We start from the raw sequence: 6,201 nt of genomic DNA on the forward strand, positions 1-6,201 counted from the left end.
CCTGTTTTATGTCCATTCATTCATTCATTGGCTGTACCCAGCATGGCCTGCAGCATCCGTGTACGGCACAGATACAGTCGCCTCTTTATTTTTCTAATTACTATCTTGGGGCCCCACATGCCTCTGTTAGCAAAAAGCGCCATTGTTCCTCTTTGGACACTGGCTAAGAGTCCAGAGGGGGTCTCGCTGCCTCATGTCAGAGTGCTGTGTAGATGGGTCCACTGGGATGTTGTTCCTGCCACTGCCACCTGGTGTCGCTGTTGAACAGCTATCCTGACAAGCCTGTGTTCCCTGCCCCACACATGGGCCCAAGGATAATGGTTCCCATAATCTGTGCTCTCCTCTCCTGCCCAGCCATTGGGCCCAAAGCAGAACTGGGCCAGGGGACAGAGGCCATTGAAGTTTTCAGTCAATCGCATTTTCAGCTGCAATTAGCCCTTCCCCGTGACGTTCCAGGCTGGCGTGGAAGCCGGATCACCAGTCCAGACCGTCCTTGAACTCTTCGTGAGTCTCCTCCGGGAACCATGGAACATCAGGTGTGGCTGTCCCAGGCCATTAGATGGGCTCTAATAGCATTTTATTTCAAATTGATTGAGCGTTTCTGGAAGGCCTCTTTGAGCTGCTGACATTTGGTCTGAGACCAGAAGGGTGAGGAAGAGTTTGAAACAGTCAGTGGGGTGTGGGGTGACATGGCCAGATTTAGCTTTTAGAATGTTTTGTTGTGACTTCTGAAAGCATTGGAGGGGCAGGAGTGGAGGAGGTGGGCACAAGTTAGGAACCTGTTGCTCAGACTTCCTCCAGGCTGGCGGTAATAAAAACAGACAAAAGCGTTTGTAGTGATGAAAAAGCTGATAAAAGGTGTTTTTAAAGAAAAATGGACACACTTCTGCCAACATCACCAATCCTCTGACAAATGGAGGTAGAGGCTCTGGGGCCAGGGGGAAGGGAGGGTCGTTGATCAAGCACAGCACATGAACGGTTTTATTTAACCCCACGGCACGCTCATCCCCCGACGTGGGAAGTGGCCAGTCCTCTTAGATTGAGTTACTCTCCCTGGATCAGCAGCTTGCCGGTGGCAGAGCTGGATTCCCACCCCCTCTGCCCTCAGAGCCCAGGCTCTTTCCGCTCCTCCCAGGAGTCAAAATCCTGTCTGTCTGATGCTTGGGACGTGCAAGGCCGAACTACCAAGTTCAGTTGTACCGGTTGTGCACTGTAAGCAGGTGTCAGGGTCGGGGAACAAAATCCTTTCTCCAGTTAGTCCACCAAGAGGATGCACCGTTTCCCACTTGCCTAGTGGAGGCTCTGAAATGGAACAGAAAAGCGGCCCGTGAGGCTGGGAGGAAGAGCATGGGCGGGAACACAACACAGAGGAGCAGGGAATGGCACAGTCCAGTTCACGTTTTAAAAGGCCCCTCTGGTTGGAATCGGGAGCAGAGCTGGTAAGTACAGGGACACAGCCCTGCCTCCCCCACCTCACCTCACCTCCCACCATCCTCTTTGGACATAGTTGCCTCCCCGCCCCCTAGCCTCTACTCTGCAAAACACTCAGGCAGCCCCTGTCCCACTCCATAGGAAAAAAAGCAGCATTTCTTGCATCTAAGGACTGGTGAGTGGAACATACTGCCCTGGGGACCTCTCTCTAGTGGCTGAGAAATAGGCAGTTGTTTGGAGGTGTGATCTGAGGAGCATTCCCCAAGACAACCTGAGTTATCTGCCAGGCTGCCTACAAAGTTATCTGCCAGCTTCTCCCTTTAGGCGATGCCCGCTCCGCAGGCCTGCTGACTGCAGGTTTCCTTGGGGGGTGTTGAAAGTGCTCTCAAATCAGATCACTGGGATAGTTGCACAAGTCTGTAAATATAGCAAAAACCACTGAACTGTACACTTTACATGGGTGCGTGCTGTGGTATGTGAAATATATGCCGATAACGCAGTTAAGAAGCAGGAAGAACTGTCTACTCCAGGCTTCCTAAAGGCTCACCATTTCATCAGCTTCCTTTGGGGGTTACGTGTTGCCCTCTGGGGTTCCTTTTGGGAAGGGAGACATGAAATATGATGGAGGGGTGCCCTATGTGGGGAGAGGAGGGGAGGGCCGTGCGGAGACGAACACCGTGCTCAGCGTTTTGCCACGTCCCGTTAGAGGCCGTGAGTGCCCCAGCCCTGGGCCAATCTCTTCACATTTATTACCTCATCTAACCCTCACGACTCTGAAAGCAGACAAGGGGTCCCCATTTCCGGATGCAGAGTCTGGGGTTTAGGGAGGTGCTGTGGCCCCCTCGAGGTCACTCAGAGCTCGGGCTAGGGAGCACCGGGCCCTAGTTTCAAAGTCAACCCAGCTCTGCACGGCTGCACATCTGTCCAGATGTTACTCACCCTCTCCCATCCTCTATTTCTTCCTCTGAAAAGCAGAGGGGTGAGGTTGTTGGGAGGAATCGGTGGTATTGCGCTCCCAGACACTGTGGGTTCAAATCCCAGCTCTGCTATTTATCAGCTGTGTGAACCTGGGCAATTAACTCTCTGGGCTTGGAGTTTTCTTATCTGAATCATAATAATACCTACCTCACAGGGTGGTTATGGGAATCAAATATATGTGCAAGCTGTGGGCCCAGGACCTGACAAGTAGTAATCAAAGTTAGCTCTAAATGTGAGTAAATCCCGTAACTCCTTCTCTCTATACTATAAGAACTTGCCATAGTTGCAGTCCCAATGCCTGGCATATAATAGGTGCTCAGTAAATATTTACTTTCAAAATCATCTAGGATTTGAATTCATGTCTGAATTCATAGTGACTCAAAGCCACTGTGTCAGTGATTCTCAAAGTATAATCCAGAGCTGCCTGCCTGGATGGCCAGAAAGCAGGGTTCAGGGCTGGGCCCACAGTGTGACTTGGGCCAGTCTTCTCCCCTTCTCGGCTTCAGTTTCACCATCTGTAAAAGCAAGGGCCCTCTGGAATTCCAGGAAAGGAATCCAATAAAGTGAGCTCTGGCAAATACTAAAGAATTTCTGGCTGAGAAATTTTCATTTTAACAGAAGCTCCTTAGGGTCCCCAAAGCTATCAAGACCCAGGGAAATGAGGCCACTGCTGGGATTTCAGATGCTGCCAATTGCAGGGGCAAAGGGGATGGGGAGGGAGAGATGGGAGGGTTCTCAGGTTCCTTGGGGTCCCCCTGGAGTGAGGGCTGTGTATCCATTCGGCCAGCCCTGCTCCAGTGGGTCCCCTAGCATCCCAAGTAGGTGATACACAAGCTTTAAACCACACTGGATTGTCACTGACATTCCTATTTTTCTTCTGTACATCCACATGCCTCAGGGCTCGTGTGTGTGTGTGTGTGTGTGTGTGAGAGTGTGTGAGAGAGAGAGAGAGAGAGAGAGAGAGAGAGAGAGAGAGAGAGAGAGGAGAGGGGCTGCCAACAATATTAAAGCCTCAAATCCAAAGTACCCTACCGAGATCCAGAACCGCAGGTCTTCATAACATCCTTGTCTTCCAGCGAGAGCTGACGCTCTCAGGAGTGTGGGCACCGTCAGGGGAAAGTGCACTGAAAATAGAAGTGAGCAGAGATACAGAACTGCGAACGTGGAGCTCATTTTGTCCCTGTACTCAAAGCACGGTCCAAGATCAGCACCACCTGGGAGCCTGTTAGAAATGCAGAGTCGTGGCCCCCAAAGGAATCTCCTGCATCAGAATTGGCATTTAAACAAGATCCCTGGTGTATATATACCACATCCGAATCCATTCACCCATCCATGGGCACTTAGGTTGTTTCCCGATCTTGTTGTGAATAATGCTGTAATGAACATGGAGGTGCCGGTATCTCATCCATATCCTGTTTTCATTTCCTTTGGATAAATACCCAGCCCTGGAATTGCTGTGTCACATGGTAGTTCTCTTGTTAATTGTTTACGGAACCTCCATACAGTTTTGCATCGTGGCTGCACCGGTGTACAGTCCCACCAACAGTTCACGGGAGTTTCCTTTTCTCCGCATGCAGTAGTTGTGTGGCATGTGTATACAACGGAATGCTCTGCAGCCATGAGGGAGAAGGAGAGCCTGCCATTTGCAACACATGGATGAAAGTTGAGGGCATTATGCTAAGGGAGATAAGTCAGACAGAGGAAGACAAAGACGGTGTGATCTCACTTACAAATGGTATTTTTTTAAACTAGCCAAGCTCCTAAAAACAGAGAGTAGACTGATGGTTACAAGGACTGGGGGTGGGTGAGTAGGAGAGATGGTGTGCAAGGCGACTTAGAACTAGTAGATAAATAAGTCCTGGAGATCTAATACATGGCAGAGTGATTAGAGACAACACCACTGTATTATGAACGTTAAAGTTGCCAAGAGACTAGATTTTAATTGTTCCCACCACCAAAACCAAAATGATAATTATGTAATCATTAGAGGTGTCAGCTCATGCTACAGTGGCCATCGTATTACAACTAGAGGCCCAATGCATGAAATTCGTGCATGGGTAGGGTCCCTAGGCCTGGCCGGCGATCAGGGCCCATCTGCAGGGAGACTGGCATGGCAATCGGGGCGGGGCGGGGGCGGGGGGTGCCTGCTGGCACCTGCCTTGGCTGGCCTGGGGCCTGCAGGCTGGGGGCAGCTCCTGTGTTGAGCATCTGCCCCCTAGTGGTCGGTGCACATCATAGCGACCAGTCGTTCCACCAGTCGTTCTGCTGTTCGGTAGATTTGCATATTAGGCTTTTATTATATAGGATATATAAATATATCAAATCAACACGTGATATACCTTACCCTTATAGGTCAATTATATTGCAATAAAAATACACTTAAAAATAAATAAACAGGAGCCCTGGAGGATTCAAGAAATGCTGTCCTGGTCCAACACCGTCATCTGTACTTGGAGGGAAAGTGAGGATCGGAGAGCGGCATGGTTTGCCCCATGTCACACAGCCCATCAGGAGAGGAGCGCAGACAAAGACCCAGGCTCCCTTGCTGTCTGTGCTTCCCACTTCAAGCAGTTCCCTCCTCCACAAAACCTCCACGTGACCTTCAGGATCCAGCAGAATGTCAGCTCTCCACAAAGGCTTTCTCAGTGGCCCCCGAGACTCTCTTGGTGGCATTCGTTTCTGTGTATTTTTAGTTGTCTCTCTCCCAGCCCACTGTCCCCACACAAGACCAGAGCTCTCCACAAGAGGAAGGCGTTTGCTACAAAAGATCCGTGCCCTAATTGTGCCAATCAGGGTCCAGGCAGGAAACCGGAAGCCAGCTCGGATGGCTCTTGGGATTCAAATGAAGAGGCTCTTTATAGAGCTGGGAGAAAGGCTTAAGGAAACTGGTGAAGGAAGTTGCGGGCCCAGGAACTGGCATCCCTAAACTAGAAGAGCAAAAATGGAGTCGGGGTGTCCAAGCCCAGTGAGGGCTGGAGACTGGTGAGGGGCTCAGGGGTGACACAACCATAGCCAGAACTCTCTGACCACCGGTGGCTGAGCCCAGCTACAGGTGGGGAAACTGAGTCATGGAGTGCCCAAAGTACCCCCGTGGGAGAGTTAGGATTCACACCCAGGCCAACTGGTCCCAGAGTCCACACCCCTGACCGTGCACTGTGTTCTGCTGTATGCTCATTCACTCTTTAAACAGCTATCTCCTACATCCACTCAGTATTCCAAGCACTGTGGTTTCCAAATTCTGGGTTTTCTGAGTCCTTTTCAACCTTTGTAATCAGAACACAGTCAATATTGTTCTTTTGAAAGGGGGAGCATGTTCACTGCTGTGGGACTTCCTGGTGACACGGTGGTGGCAGCTGTGGCTTCCATAGAAGTGGGTGGACGGCCTGGTAGGAGGAAGGCCCGGGGGTTCTGACCAGCACTGGGGTCACACTGCTGCTGGGGGCCCCTGCTGGGTCACCAAGGCACCCTGAGCAGGGGGAGCACCTATGGGGTGGAGGCCTGGCCCGAGGCCACATGGCACGCTGGCCAGGCAGGTCTGAGGTCCAATGTTTGCGCTGTGGGAATTCCCCCAGCCCCCACAAATGGCCCCCAGCCTGGGACATCTTCCCACTGCCACCAGAAGACGAACCCCTGTGTCCCCATGGGGTCCTCACTCTCACACTGTCCTCTCCCCACTCTCCAAGGGTGAAAGGGCCCAGGGGAGTCCCCTGCCCTGTCCTCATTCTACAGAGGGAAACTGAGGCACTGGAGGACACAAGGCTTGCTGAGGGTCCCAGGCCAGGCAGGGCTGAG

Source organism: Eptesicus fuscus, chromosome 12 (assembly GCF_027574615.1).
Source record: "Eptesicus fuscus isolate TK198812 chromosome 12, DD_ASM_mEF_20220401, whole genome shotgun sequence".
Classification (NCBI taxonomy): Eukaryota; Metazoa; Chordata; class Mammalia; order Chiroptera; family Vespertilionidae; genus Eptesicus; species Eptesicus fuscus.